Genomic DNA, 16,838 nt, shown 5'->3' on the forward strand with positions numbered 1-16,838 from the left:
ATATACTTATTTTAGACATTATCTTCTGTGTTCCTGTTTTGATAGATATGGATGTGGCTCCAAATGACAAATGCTGGAGAGGCTGTGGAGAAAAGGGAACCCTCCTATACTGCTGGTGGGAATGCAGTTTGGTGCAGCCACTGTGGAAAACAGTATGGAGATTCCTCAAAAGACTAAGAATAGACTTATCCTGTGACCCAGGAATCCCGCTCCTGGGCTTATATCCAGAAGGAACCCTACTTCAAAATGACACCTGCACCCCAATGTTCACAGCAGCACTATTTACAATAGCCAAGACATGGAAACAGCCTAAAGGTCCATCAACAGATGACTGGATAAAGAAGTTGTGATATATTTATTCTATGGAATACTACTCAGCCATAAAAACCAACAACATAATGCCATTTGCAGCAACATGGATGCTCCTGGAGAATGTCATTCTAAGTGAAGTAAGCCAGAAAGAGAAAGAAAAATACCATATGAGATAGCTCATATGTGGAATCTTTAAAAACAAACAAACAAACAAACAAACAAAAACAACAAAGCATAAATACAGAACAGAAATAGACTCATAGACATAGAATACAGACTTCTGGTTGCCAAGGGGGTGGGAGGTGGGAAGAGATAGACTGGGATTTCAAAATTGTAGAATAGATAAACAAGATTGTACTGTATAGCACAGGGAAATATATACAAGATCTTACGGTAGCTCACAGAGAAAGGAATGTGACAATGACTATATATATATGTTCATGTATAACTGAAAAATTGTGCTCTACACTGGAATTTGACACAACTTTGTAAAATGATTATAAATCAATAAAAAATGTTAAATAAAATAAAATAAAATAAAATAAAATACTTTGTTCTTAAAAAAAACAATTAAAAAAAGATATGGACGTGGCTCACGTGCACTTTTGCTTTCCCTTCTTCATGCCACAATTTTTGTGCTACGTTGTTATTTGTTGCACATAGAATACTGCTCACTGGAAAACTGTGTAATATATAACTTTTTTCTTTGAGTGAAGTATCAAAAAAAAGAGGTTTTTAAAATGGATCTGTCCTTGCATTCTTCCAAAGCACGAGGGTCCCGTCTGCCAAAAGTCTCTCTGTATGAGCAAATCCATGGTTCCATTGTTTCCATGAGTCCTCTGTCTTCCTGTTCTACGTGGGTTTCCTAGACCTGGTGCACAGCTGTTACCTCAGGAGTTCCTTCAACTTGTCATCATTTGGAGTTCCACTGTTTTCAGGCTGTTTCCTTATAACCTTGTTTTGCTGGAGCACACCCTCCAGCAGTATTCAAGGAAAAGACAAAGAAGGCAAACTTTTGAGTGTTCACATGTCTATAAATGTCTTTCAGCTGACTGAAGGTTTGGCTGAATGTAGACTGTCAGATTGAAAAATTACTTCCCTCTAAATTTGGGAGATCATTTTTTTTTCAGCTTCCTAGAGTTACTGGTGAAAGTCTGATGTCATATTGGCTTCCACCCCCTCAAATATGATCTATTTGCTTCTTTCTGCACAACACTGTCCAGCAGATATATAATACATAATTTAAATTTTTCTAGTAGACACCTTAAAATAAAGTAAAAAGAAACAAATAAAAATTCAACACTATGTTTTATTTAACCCATTATGTGAAAATACATTCAACATGTGGTTAATAGAAAAATTAATGCGGTATTTTACATTTTTATACTAAACCTTCATAATCTAGTGTGTATTTCACACGTATAGCACATTTCAACTCAGAAACTAGCCACATTCCAAGTGCTCAGCATTTCCATATGGCTAATGACTACCATGCTGGGCACTGGATTTACAAACTTTTAGGATTTTTCTCTTGATCTTTAATATTTTGAAGCTTCAGGCTAACTACATCTAGGTGTAGTTCTTTTTCATTGTTTCATTTCATTCTTTTTCATTCATTCATTCTAGGCATCTATGGTCCTTTTTTAACCTGGAGACCCATATATTCCAATTCTGAATGATTCCTTGAGTTGATGTTGTTGTTTTTACTATTATTATTATTATTATTATTATTATTATTTTGCAGTTTTCTCCTATCCTTTTGTCTCTCTGAAAGACCTATGAGTCAGAAATCAGACCTCCTGGATTGATACTCTAAATTAATCATCCTCCCTCTGTTATCCTTTTCTATTTTACTTTCTTTTTGTTCTATTTTCTGGAACTCTTCTTTAATATTTCACTCCAACCATTTTAGTTCAGCTATCCTAACTTTAAGCTCATTGAGTTTTTTTTTGTTGTTGTTGTTCTCTCTTTTATCAAAACATCTGGTCTCTTTCATGAATGTAATGTCTTCTTCCATTTGCCTGAGGTTATTAATAAGAAATGTTTAAAGTTTTATGCTATTCTCTTTGTCATTTCTATTTCACCTAAATTCCATTTTCTTTGGTGTTTGTTTGGTCAAATCTGTAGCGTAGGAGTCTATCTTCAAACAGTCTAGAGAATGTGTCATGTGTCTGGAGAATGACCAGAGATTGTCAGTTTGGGGGGTTCACTATAGGATAACCAAGTTGCAAGCCAAATTCTTTTTTGTTTTTTTAAAGACCTCAAAGTCAGAATTGGGAGGAACTTTCTTTACTATTCTTTAGAATTTCCCTAGTGAATAACCTTTTGCCTGTAGGTAGTGGGTGAGACAGAAGCCTGATAACCAGAAGTAATCTAGCTAGGAACAGCTGAAGGAAATGTGCTAAAGTTTTCATTTTCAGTGTGCAAATTTAGTTTTAAGCCCTTCCTTCTTTTATTTTTTCTCCCAGCTGAGAACGTCATCTCTCATCCGTGTCTGGTGTCCCTGTGTCTGGAGCTGCTATATGTCAACGTCTACAGAAAATAAATCTATGCTGTGTGACTTGGGGCAGGGGAAGAGGTAACCACCGGGACTGCTAGTGATAGGGCAAGGGGTCAGGGCAACCCACTCTGCGCATAGCCTTCCAGCCAGTCACTTGTTTCAGCACCAGCGCTTTGAAGTATTTGGTGCCTCAGTTCTGATAACACTCAGGAGTTCTGCAAGGCGAGCAACAATGTCCCTGGCAGCATATTCTTTTTTTTTTTTTAATGGAAGTATAGTTGATATACAATATATAAGTTTCAGATGTACAACATAGTGATTCACAATTTTTAAGGGTTATATTCCATTTACAGTTATTATAAAACATCAGTCATATTCCCTGTGTTGTACAGTATATCCTTGTAGCTATTGGTAGTTTGTGCCTCTTAGCTCCCTACCCCATCCGGCTCCTCCCCCTTTCCCTCTTCCCACTGACAGTTACTAGTTTGTTCTCTATATCTGTGAGTCTGTTTCTTTTTAGTTATATTCACTAGTTTGTTGTATGTTTTAGATTCCATCTATAAATGATATCATACAGTATTTGTCTTTCTGTGTCTGACTTATTTCACTTAGCATAGTGCCCTCCAAGTCCATCCATGTCGTTGTGAATAGTAAAATTTTGTTCTTTTTTATGGCTGAGTAGTAGTTCATTTGTGTGCTTGTGTATGTGTGTGTGTACCACTTCTTCTTTATCCATTCATCTGTTGATGGATATTTAGGCTGCTTCCACATCTTGGCAATTGTAAATAGTGCTACCATGAACACTGGAGTGCATGTATTTTTTCCAGTTAATGTTTTCTTTTTTTTTCAAAACACCACCCAGGGGTGGAGTTGCTGGGGCATACACTAGTTCTATTATTATTTTTTTTGAGGAACCTCCATACTGTTTCCCACAGTGGCTGCACCAATTTACATTCTCATCAACAATGTAAGAGTTCCCTTTTCTCAACATCCTCATCAACATTTGTTATTTGTGTTCTTTTTAATGATGGCCATTCTGAGAGGTGTGAGGCAATATCTCATTGCGATTTTGATTTGCATTCCTCTGGTGATTAGCAATGTTGAGTATCTTTCATGTGCCTGTTGGCCATCTGTATTATTACTTCTTTGGGAAAATGTCAATTCAGATCTTCTGCTCATTTTTTGATTGGGTTTTCTTTTTTGATGTTGAGTTGTATGAGCTATTTATACATTTTGGCTATTAACCCCCTATCAGTTATATTATTTGCAAATATTTTCTCCCATTCATTAGGTTGCCTTTTTGCTTTGTTGATGGTTTCCTTTGCTGTGCAAAAGCCTTTAAGTTTAATTAGGTCCTATTTGTCTACTTTTGCTTTTGTTTCCTTTGTTTTAGGAGATAGATCCAAAAAAATATTGTTGCAGTTTATGTCAAAGAATGTTCTGCCTATGTTTTCCTCTAGGAGTCTTATGGTTTCTGGTCTTACATTTAGTTCTTTAAACCATTTTGATTTAATTTTTGTACATGGGGGTATATCTGAGTGTTAGAGTGCTTGCTTAGCATGCACAAGGTCCTGAGTTCAATCCCCAGTATCTCCATTAAAAAGTAAATACATAAACAAACAAACCTAACTACCTCACCCAAAAATAAATTTGAAACTTAAAATAATAATGATTTTTATTAAAAAAAAAAAGACAAATGAACTTATATATAAAACAGAAGCAGACTTACAGACATAGACTACAGACTTGTGGTTGCAAGTGGAAGGGGGGTGGGAAGGGATAAACTGGGAGTTTGAGATTTGCAGATACTGACTGGTATATATAAAATAGATAAACAAGTTTATACTGTATAGCACAAGGAAATATATTCAAGATCTTGCAGTTGCTTATGGTGAAAAAAATATGAAAATGAATATATGTATATGCATGTATGACATTGTGCTGTACACTAGAAATTGACACAACATTGTAAACTCACTATACCTCAATAAAAAAATTCAAAAAAAAAAAGATTTTTGTGTATAATGTTAGAACTCCCAATGTATTCTTTTGAAAGCTCTTTAGGACATAGTTTCTTCCACTCTGCTAATCCAGTCACCTCTGCTTCATGTTCTCCTTTTCCAAAAATAACCCTTACTGCTGACGTTTCATTTCTTGTTTTCCTTATAGCTGTAGATTAAATATATTTTATTGTGTTCCTCTAATGTTAGTGAGACATGAGGAGGTGGAGGAGATGTAAATTGTCATTCCATCATCTGAAGTTGAAAGTACTCCATTGCAGGCTTAGTATATAGACTGTTTTTATAGAAAAAAAAATAGTGTAACCAAGGAGGCCCTGTGGCCTTCCCAGAGACAGACACCAGCCCACCCTGTGTCTCCCACCTGCCTCTTGTTTGTAGAATCTTTAGCCTCCTAGGCCTCTCCCGAGTTCCAAATAGCAAATTTAATCAGAGAAGTGAGAAAATGCAGAAACAAAGGGAAAGAGTCAAGCAAGACACAATAAGAATTGTTCAGCCACAAAACAAAGAGAATGACCTTAGTTTCTCCTCCAGGGCCGTAGATAATATCCTGGGCCATACCTTGAGTTGTTTTGCAGGTACTAAAACCCCCACCAAGTAGAAGAAGTTAATTGCTGACCACCAGCAAGTACATCTCAGACTGGTTGGAACCAGAAGATTGATGATGTTGACTCCAGAAACATCACCCTGTTACCTCACCACCAACCAAACGGGGACTGGTGCAAAGCTAGTCACAACCCTGTAACCTACTCCTTCACATTGTGTTAAAAAACCCTCCCTAAGTCAAGTCAGACAGGAACAGACAAATATTATATGATATCACCTATGTGTGGACTTTAAAAATAATACAAACGACCTTCTTTACGAAACAGAAACAGACTCACAGACTCTTTTCTTGTTGATTCACTGTTAGTGTAAAGAAATGAACTGATTTCTGTATGTTAATCTTGTATCCTGCTACCTTGCCAAATTCTTTTATTAGCTCTAGTAGTTTTTGTGTGCAGCTTTTAGGGTTTTCTATATATAGTATCATGTCATCTACATATAGTGACAATTTTACCTCTTCTCTTCCAATTTGGATCCCTTTTATTTCTTTTTCTTGCCTGATTGCTGTGGCTAGGACTTCCAAGACTGTGTTGAATAGAAGTGGTGAGAGTGGGCATCCTTTTCTTGTCCCAGATTTTAGTGAGAAGGTTTTCAGTTTTTCACTGTTGAGTACTGTGCTGGCTGTAGGTTTGTCATAACTAGCTTTTATTAGGATGTGTAACATTATTTGAAAGACAGGCAATAAATTCTGGTGAGAATGCCAAGCAAAGGGAATCCTGTACTCTATTGGTGGGAATGTAAACTGGTACAGTCACTATGGAAAACAGTATAAAGTTTCCTCAAGAAAATAAAAATAGAACTACCATATTTTCTAGTAACCCTACTTCTTGTTATATATGTAACAGAAATAAAACCACACTTTGAAAAGATGTCAGTACTCCCCTGTTTACTGCAGCATTACCCTCAATAGTCAAAGTATGGAAACAAATGTCCACCCACAGATGACTGGACAAAGAAAATTTGAGGCATATATACATACATAACAATGGAATATTATTCAGCCCTATAAAAGAAGGAATTTCTGCCATTTGTGACAACATGGGTAAAACTGGAGGGTATTATACTAAGTGAAATAAGTCAGACAGAGAAAGACAAATACTGCATGGTATCAATTATACATGGAGTTACAAAAAAAAAAAAAAAGAGTTGAACTCCTAGAAACAGAAAGTAGAATGGTGGTTGTCAGGGGCTATGGTGTGGGGGAAATTGGAGATGTTGGTAAAAGGGAACAAATTTTCAGTTATAAGATGCATAGGTTCTGAGGTCCTAATGCATAGCATGGTGACCATAGTTAATAACACTGTATTGTATAATTGAAACTAGCTAAGATAGTAGATCTTAAGCATTCTCACCAAATAAAATAAAATAAAATAAAATAAAATAAAATAAAATAAAATAAAATAAAACTATATGAGTTTATGGGTGTGATTGTGGGAATAACTTCACAATGTATACATATATCAAATCATCACATTGTACACTTTAAATACATTATAATTTTACTTGTCAGTTTTATGTCAAAGCTGAGGGAAAATTTAATGAAACCACAGAAATAAAGGAAAGAAAATGACTTGGTAGCCAGAGCACTTGGGATAATGGTATCTCCCATTCTGACTACTCTCTAGGTTTTCAATTCAGTATTTTCCCTAGGTTTAGAAAGGCTATGAGTCAAGAACTCCATGGTTTTGCTTGAAAAGAATCTATAATTGCATATTTAAGACTGCCTAAAGAGAGAGAGAAATTTTAACCTCGTCACAACAGAGGTAAAACAGAAATGTTCACATTTTTCTCTCAGTACTTTCTCTCTGTAGTATTAGCAGCTTAAATAGGGAAACACCAAATTCTCAAATGTACAGCGATGCGAACCTTCTCATGAAATTTTGCTGAATTCTTTTGTGCTTCAGACTTGAAATTTAACCATCTCAGTAGAACTTTACTGTTGATTATCTTTTGCTGCCTATGAAAGGTGGCTTTTTTTTTTTTTTTTAGCAAAATGCCTTCCTTATGTGTGTTAATAAAAATTCACTTTATCATTATTTTTTAACTTTGATTTCATTGAGCTCTTTGGGGGTTAATTTGGCCCTTCCACATGCAAAACTCCTTGGAGTTCATGGAATAACTTGAGAATTAGGCCTTCGGTTTATTTTTCAAATACTCACTTGAATTGCCTTTGCTTAGTTTCAAAAGGTAGTTCCCCAGATCTCCATTCATGTGTACACTGCACCCTGCCTTTCTCTTTGTAAATTTGGGCAATTCATACCCCCTACCCTCTCTTTGGTTTCCAGAAGTTCTGGTCTATGAAGCATTGTTGCTTAGCAACAGGTTAAGTAGCTTTTCCTTTCTGTGGCTTACTACAAAAGAGCTGATCAGAACCTCCACACACTCTTCCTCATCAAGTAACTTCAGATACAATTTCGTATGTTGTATAACTGATGGACTGTATAATTTTTCTGTCTTTACAACAAGAGAAAAAAGTATGTTTTAAAATCAAATGTTTCTTATTAAAATTTGCCTATTTGTTTCACTTGATTTTAAAACAATCTTTTTTGCTTGAAGAGATTTCTTGAAATAAGCTAAATCTTTCCCCCCCTACATTTGAATCAAATAAATAGACATGATTTGAAGCTAATCACAAAACCTCGTTCAAAGCATCTTTTCTTACTAAAAGTTTGCTTCATATAAATGGTGTTTTGAATAGACTAGTGACAAATGAATCTTCTTATCACTTATATCAAATTTAAATACACAGCAGAAGCCAATTCCAGATTCAAAAATGCAGTACTATGATACTTGGAGAGATCAAGAACTTTGAAAAAACAGCTTTAAGAAATTCTAAAGTTCAGGTCTATTGACCCAGGGAGCAAGGGAGGAGAAGGTACATACAGTATGGTCATTTCTCACTTAGTAGCAAAAGACTATAATATGTCAGGTTCTTTACTTGCCAAAAAAAAAAAAAAAAAAAACGGTTCTAAAAATCCCTGTTGCTAGGGAAGGAGTTTAAAAAAAAAAAAAAAAGAATGCTAAAACCACTTGGGAAAAAGACTTGCTTACTTAATAAGTAAATAAATGGACTCAAGCTCACAGGTTATAAGATTTTTTAAATGTTGGACTTTTCATGCTGGCCTAGACAGAGTAAGCACATTGCAGCCTAACTCACACTTCATGATAACTAAAATTTCTGGACAAAATGACATAGCAACTTCCTGTGAACTCTGAAAAGTAAACAACAGCAGGTACTTTGCGGGGTTGGGGGAGGTCAAAGCCTGAAAAAGTGGCATGTACAGGAGTGAGTTTCCGAGCTTTTTGTTCTCGTAACACTTGCAGAGAACTCTCCAGTTGGCACATACAACAAAAACTGCAAATGAAGCCCCGTCTTTCTGGCCAAAGGACCAGGAAAAGAGGTCCCTGTGAGCCAGAGGGATGGTGGGGAGAAATCCCTGTGTGTTCTCTCTCTCTCATAGATACAGATGATATAAACATGGATGGAGATGGAGGCGTAGATACAGATGTGAGCATATCTTCCTTCTTTTTCTCCCCCTAGCCCTGCTTGAGGGAGAGCCCGGCCCTGGTACTATGAAAAGGCAGAATAGGCAACAAAAACTCCAGGAAGTTCCTGGGAGCCAAACCCATGTTCTGGGGAATCCCACAGAAGAGAGAACTAGAGAAGGGGAGCCCCTAACTCTGCATGTGAACTGGCACAAGTCCTGGCCTCAGGCCTTAGGTACATATTCAGGGACAGATGCAAAGAAGTGAACAAAATCTTTGAAACCTGAACTGTGATGGGAACCATCACCCAAAGAGGGAGAGACAGAATTTGCAGTCTGAACTTAGCTGGGTTAATTACCTGCTTAAATCAATATTCTTCAGAGGATTTTAACAGCTTGCAGAGTCTCACAACATAATCAAAATGTCCAGGATGCAATACAAAATTACTGGACACACAAGGAACCTGGGGCATATGACCTACTCACAAGGGAAAGGTCAATCAACACAGACAAAATGACCCAGATGTTCAATCGTCAGACAAAGATTTGAAAGCAGCCATAATAACCATACTCTTAAGACAAATAGAAAGAAATTCTTGCTAGAGCCATAGAAGCTATCAAAATTCCAGTTGGGAATTTTATAATGGAAAATTATAATTTATGAAATTAAAAAATGTAATGATAGAATAGCAAGATGGAAATAAAAGGACAAAGGATCAGTAAATGGAAGACAGATCAGTTGAAATTAAACAGTATGAGGAACACTGAGAAAAAAGAAAACAAAATGGAAAGAGCTTCAGGAAGCTGTGGGACAATATCTGAAGGCCTAGTATTTTTGTCATTGGAGTCCCATAAAGAGAAGAAAAACTGACTCAGAAAAAAAAATGTTTTGAAAAAATAATTGCTGAAAACTTAAATTTGGTGAATATAAATTTACAGGTTCAAGAAACTCAGCAAAATCTAAACAAAATGCCCAGTATATCATAATCAAACAGCTGAAAACCAAAGGTAAAAAAATGTTGAAAGCAAGAGATAAACAACATTTTCAATACAAGGAACAACCATTTAAATTGTGAATAACCATGTATATCTAATCAAAAATCATGTAAGCCAGAGTGCAGTGAAAAAACCTCTTTAAAGTAGACATAAGAGGGCCATCAAGTCAGAATTCTATATTCAGTGAAAATATTCTTCAAGAATATGGTGGTTCTAAAATATGTCTACAAATCCATTGTCACCCTCCATTCAAAAGTTAGAGTCAAATTCCCTGTCTTTTGAGGGTGAGGCAGAATTAGTGATCCATTTCTAATGAATAGGATATAGCAGAAGGGACATTTTATGATTCTAAAATTGCAGTTACCACAGTTTAGTTGATTCCAGTACCACAACACCACGGTTCAAATTTCAGTTACCACAGTATATTAACTCCGAGTAACTGCATGAAGTACGGACTTGCTACAAACCGTGCCGTTAGCTCCCCATCCACCGATCACTATGTAAGTAATGTAAGCTACCATGTTCAGAGACCAATGGCCTCACTTCTTGCAGAATCTGTCAGTGACTGGTCACAAGGATGGGTTAGTTCATGCACAGACAGCAGAGCATGTGATTGTGTTGCCTCCTTGTCTCCCAGGAATAAACACACATGACAGTTTACAAAAATCGATCACTCCAATGATGAAAGTACAGTGAAGAAATGAAAACTGGATACACTGAAAGTAAAATTCAAAACACATATAAATGGTGTCATCAAAGAAAGAGCTGGCTGTGGGGATGTCATCATTGCTGTCATTCTGGACGCCACATGTGCAACTAGAGGAACTTAGTAAAAGATAAATTTATCAAACACGTAAGGAAAGTGCTTGCGACAAAAAAAAAAAAAAAAAAAAAAAAAGATGAAGATGTTTCAGAGGAAGGGACTCCAGCAAAAGAAACTTGACATTAAAGGAGCTTGGACATATTTCATGACATTAAAAGCACAAAGGAGAAAGCGTTGGAAGTTATTCCAAACTAAGGAATATGAGGTTGTCAAATAAGTTATGTGACTTATGAAGAAGACAAGCACTGTTCAAATGACTCAGTACATTTTATAAAGACTAAAACACTTGAATTCTCAGTGTTGCTAATGTTTTCAATTACAGTGTGTAAAATAAACATGAATTTTACTATTTTGCTCATTTCCTTATGCATTTATAACTGGCAGTATGAGTTTTTTAAGGTTTTGATGAAAATTTCTAGAAGTCTCGGAAAATCATAATTTTACTCCTTCATTTTTAAGATCATATGGCACAGTTTCAGCTTGCACAACCATTTTTATTACTCTATTCTGCCGGGCAGAGCCAGAAACCATCTGTTTTATGTTGGTTGACTCAATGTGCTAAAATTCTAAACAATTATCTGGAGGTTGTTGATTTTTTTTTGTTTTAGCAGGCAATCACCCAGGTTAACTTCAGAATGAAAAATCCTGTCTTGCCCTCTGTTAGCAGTGGTTCCAATGTCAATTCATTTTCAAAGTGTTGCTGTGCAGCTCTGTGCTGAGCTCAGACATCTGTCTGCTCATACACAGACTTTCCAGGTCTCCTCTCTCCAAGATGTCTCCCAGACTCTCTGGCTCCTGGGGGCCCCTCTTCCTGGTGCTCTGGCTAGAAAGATGAGATTTTTCTTTGAGTGTTACCTGCCAACATGCCCCATGATTTCATCAAAAGGAACTGCCCTTTGGCAAACAGAGGAGAGAAAACGGAGAAAATAATAAACATAGATTCCTTCCACATTCTTCAGACTGCAGAGTCACTGCTTCCTGCCTCCCTAGCTGGAAGGACAGGTTTTCTCTTAGGGTTGAGTTGACCGCTACCTCATCGACCTCTGCGGTACTTCTCTCCATGATGAGGGTCAAATTGTGGTCAAGACTGACAGATAAAAAAATTAGAAAGAAATGCCAAAACCAAAACGAGGATTACTGTCACACTCTCTGGCTTGCAGGGGCGCCATTACCAGAACTTTTAAAGAACGTTCCAGACTATTTTCCCATCAGCAGTGTGAGAATTCCAGTTCCGTTGTATCTTCTTCAGCACTTGGTAATAGGCATTTTAATTTTAGCCATTCTAATAGGTGTGCAGTGGGATCTCATTGTGTTTTTTTTAAAGCTTATTGAGACACAATTCACATACAGTTCATCCATTTAAGTGTACAATTCAATGGTTTTTGGCAAATTACAACATTATTTTTTTAAATTTTGGTGAAATATATATCACATATAATTTCCCATTTAACCATTTTTAAATTTAATAATTTTCACTAAGGGTTTTCTTCTAAGAGTTTTATAGTTTCAGTTTTTAAGTTTAGGTCTTTGATCCATTTTGAATTAATTTTTGCAAATGATATGAGGCAAGGGTCCAACTTAATTCTTTTGCATGTGGATATTCAGTTTTCCCAGCACCACCTGTGGAAAAGACTGTCCTTTACCCATTGAATGGTCTTGGCACTCTTAACAAAAATCAATTGTCTGTCTGTGTCAGGTTTTATTTCTGGGCTCTCTATTCTATTTCATTGGTCCATATGTCCATGCTTATGTCAGTGCCACACTGTTTTGATTACTATAGCTCTGAAGTAAGTTGTGAAACTGAGAAGTATGAGTCCACGGACTCTGCTCTTCTTTTTCAAGACTGATATGTCTATTTGGGATTCTGTGAGATTCCATTTGAATTTTAGAATGGGTTTTCCATTTCTGTGAAAATTGTTGTTGAAATTTTGGTACATATTGCATTGAATCTCTAAATACCTTTTTGGAGTACTATCTTCTTAATAATACTAAATCTTCCAATCCATGAACAAGGCATGTCTTCCCATGCATTTAAGTTTCTGTAATTTCTTTCTTTCTTTTTATTGAGGCATAGTCAGTTTACAATATTTTGTCAATTTCTAGTGTACAGCACAATTCTTCAGTTGTACATGAATATACATATATTCATTTTTGTGTTCTTTTTCACCATAAGCTACTACAAGATATTAAATATATTTTCTTGTGCTATACAGTATAAACTTATTTATCTAGTTTATATATACCAGTCAGTATCTGCAAATCTCGAACTCCCAGTTTATCCCTTCCCATCCGCCTCTCCCCTCTCTATGTCTGTGAGTCTGTTTCTGTTTTATATATAAGTTCATTTGTCTTTTTAATCCCAGATTCCACATATGAGTGATACCATATGGTATTTTTCTTTCTCTTTCTGTCTTATTTCATTTAGAACAACATTCTCCAGGGCCATCCATGTTGCTGCAAATGGCATTATTTTATCATTTTTGAGTAGTATTCTATTGTATAAACTTTATCCAGTCATCTGTCAATGGACATCTAGGTTGTTTCATGTCTTGGCTATTGTAAATAGTGGTGTTATGAATATTGGGGTGCAGGTGTCTTTTTGAATTAGGATTCCCTCTGGATATATGCCCAGGAGTGGGATTACTGGGTCTTATGGTAAGTGTATTTTTAGTCTTTTAAGGAATCGCCATTCTGTTTTCCACAGTGGCTGCAACAAACTGCATTCACAACAATAGTGTAAAAGGGTTCCCTTTTCTCCATACCCTCTCCAGCATTTATCATTTGTGGACTTTTGAATGATGGTCATTCTGACTGGTGTGAGGTTTGTCAACTTTGTTTACTCTTTCAAAAAAAATAGCTCTTGGTTTGATTGATTTTTTTCTATTCTTTTTAAAATCTCTATTTTATTTATTTCCTCCCTGATTTTTATTATTACCTTCCTTCTGCTGACTTTGGTTTGTTTGCTCTTCTTTTTCTAATTCTTTTAGCTGGTAGGTTAGATTGTTTATTTGAGATTGATCTTTTTTTTTTTTTTTTTTTGAGGAAGGCCTGTATCGCTATAAACTTCCCTGTTAGCACTGCCTTTCCTGCATCCCATAGATTCTGTGTTGTTGTGTTTTCATTATTATTTGTCTCAAAGTATTTTTAAATTTCTGTTTTGATTTCATCATTGACCCATTGGTTTTTTTAGTAGCAAGTTGTTTAAGCTCCATGCTGTGATTTTTTTTTTCTCCTTTGTTTTTCTGTCATTGATTTCTAGTTTCATGGCATTGTGAAAAGATACTTGAAATAATGTCTATCTTCTTAAATTTGCTGAGGCTTCTTTTGTGCATGAGTACATGATCTATCCTAGAAAATCTTCCATGTGCACTTGGAAAGAATGTCTATTCTATTTTGGGGGGATGAAATGTTCTGAAAATATCAACCAAGTCTAATTGTTCTACTGTATCATTTAATTTCTCTGTTGCCTTGTTAATTTTCTGTCTGGAAGATCTGTCCTGTGATGTTAATGGGGTGTTAAAGTCTCCTACAGTGATTGTATTCCTATCAATTTCTCCCTTCGTATCTGTTAGTATTTTCTTTATGTATTTAGGTGCTCCTATATTGGGTGCATATATGTTAATGAGTGTAATATCCTCATCATGCATTTCTTCTTTAATCATTATATAATGTATTTCTTTATGGCCTTTCTTTTAAAGTCTATTTTGTCTGAAATCAGTATTGCTACTCCTGTTTTTTGTTGTTTCCATTTGCTGGAATATCTTTTCCCATCCTCTCACTATCAATCTATGTGAGTCCTTCTACCTAAAGTGGGTCTCTTGTATGCAGCATATTGTAGGTTCTTGTTTTCTTATCCAGTCTGCCACTCTATGTCTTTTGATTGGAGCATTTAGTCCATTGACATTTATGGTAATTATTGATAAATGTGTGTTTATTGCCATTTTGAACTTAGTTTTGCAGTTGGTTTGGTATTTCCTCTTTGTTCTTTTCTTTTTCTTTTTGTGGTTTGATAATTTTCCTTTGTGTTATCTTGGTTTCTTTTTAGTTTTTGTGACTCTATTGTAAGCTTTTGGCTTGTGGTTACACTGTTTTGTGTGTACATTAACCCATAACTATATCTGTTTTAAACAGATAGTAATATAAGCTCAAACCCATCCTAGCAAGAAAAAAAAAAGAAAAGAAAAGAAAAAAAAAAACCTCTATATTTTCTTGTTTCCCTCTCCCACCCTTAATGATTTAGATTTTCTCTCTTACAATTTAATGTTTATTCTGCTGTAATTCATTGTAGTTATTGCCTTTCCAATTATGGTTTTCTCCTTTCTGTAGCATTCTGCTTCTTTTCTATTTAGAGTAGACCTGTCAATATTTCTTTTAGCATAAGTTAGTGTTGCTAAATTCTTTTAGTTTTTGCTTGTCTGTGAAGTTCTTTGTTTCTCCTTCTATTCTAAAGGATTTCCTTCTGGATAAAGTATCCTAGGTTGCATCTGTTTTTCATTCAGGACTTTGAATATATCTTGCCACTCCCTTCTGGCCTGTCATGTTAGTGTAGAGAAATCAGCCGAAAGCCTTATGGGGGTTCCCTTGTAACTAACTCTTTGTTTCTTTCTTGCTGCCTTTAGAATCATTTCTTTACCATTGACTCTGGCCATCCTGATTATAATATGTCTTGGTGTGGGTCTGTTTGGGTTCTTCTTGTTTGGGACCCTCTGTGCTTCCTGTTCTTGTATATCTGATTTCTTTTTTAGGTTTGGGAAGTTTTCAGTCATGATTTCTTCAAATACCTTTTCAATCTCATTTGCCCTTTCTTCTTCTTCTGGGACCCCTATTTTGCTTAGGTTGGCATGCTTTATATTATCTCATAGGTCCCAGAATCATTGGTTTTTATTTGTTTTTCTTTCAGCTGTTCTGATTGGGTGATTTCTATTGTTCTGTCTTCTAGGTCACTTATTTGTTCCTCTGCATTATCTAGCCTGCTTTGTACAGCCTTTAGCTCAGCTCTTATCTCAGCAAATGAGTTTTCCAATTTTAATTGGCTCCTCTTTATGATTTCAATTTCCTTTTTGATATATTCTCTGTCTCTAAACACAATATCTTTTGGTTCCTTCAACACTTTGATCACTCCTTTTTTGAAATTATGATCTAGTAGACTATCAATGTCTATTTCATTGATCATTCTTTGTGAATTTTCCAGTTTTACTTATGTTATTGATTTCTAATTTCATCCAGTTTTGGTCAGAGAAGACACTTTATATGATATTCACCTTTTAAGATCTACTGAGACTTAACTTATGGCCTAACATATGGTCTGTCCTGGAAAATGTCCCATGTGCACTTAAGAAAAATGGGTATGTTGTTGTTGTCGGGTGGAGTGTTTTGTATATGACTGTGAGATATAGTTGGTTTTCTGTACTATTTTAGTCCTGTCTTTCCTTATTTATCTTCTGTCTGGTCATTCTGTCAGGTATTGTAATTTTTTGATTTAATGTCTATTTTGTCTGATATTAGTATAGCTACTCAGGCTCTCTTTTGGTTACTATTTGCATGGAATATTTTTTTCCATCCTCTCACTTTCAATCTGTTTGTGTCTTTGGATCTCAAATGAGTCTTTTGTAGACAGTACATAGCTGATCATGTGTTTTTATCCATTATGCCAATCTCTATCTTTTGACTGAAGAGTTTAATCAATTTACACTTAAAGTAATTACTGATAAGGAGAAACTTATTTCTGTCATTGCTCTATTTGTTTTCTATATGCCCTATAGTCTTTTTTTTTTTTTTGCTATCGTTTCTTGCATTCTTGCCTTCTTTTATGTTTAGTTGAATTTTCTGTAACAAAACACTTAAATTCCTTCTTAATTTCTTTTTCAGTATATCCTATAGCTATTTTCTTTGTAGTTATCATGAGGATTACATTTAACATCCTGAAGTAGTAACATTCTAATCTGAAATTATAATGAAAGTATTTGTAACTTCAGCAACATACAAAATGTTTGCTCCTTTCCAGCTTCATTTTGCCCCTTTTTAGTTGTTGATGTCATAAAATTACCTCTTTGTACATTGTGTGTCCAAAACATAAACTAATAATTCTTTTAAATGCA

Source organism: Camelus dromedarius, chromosome 10 (genome assembly GCF_036321535.1).
Source record: "Camelus dromedarius isolate mCamDro1 chromosome 10, mCamDro1.pat, whole genome shotgun sequence".
NCBI classification, from domain to species: Eukaryota; Metazoa; Chordata; class Mammalia; order Artiodactyla; family Camelidae; genus Camelus; species Camelus dromedarius.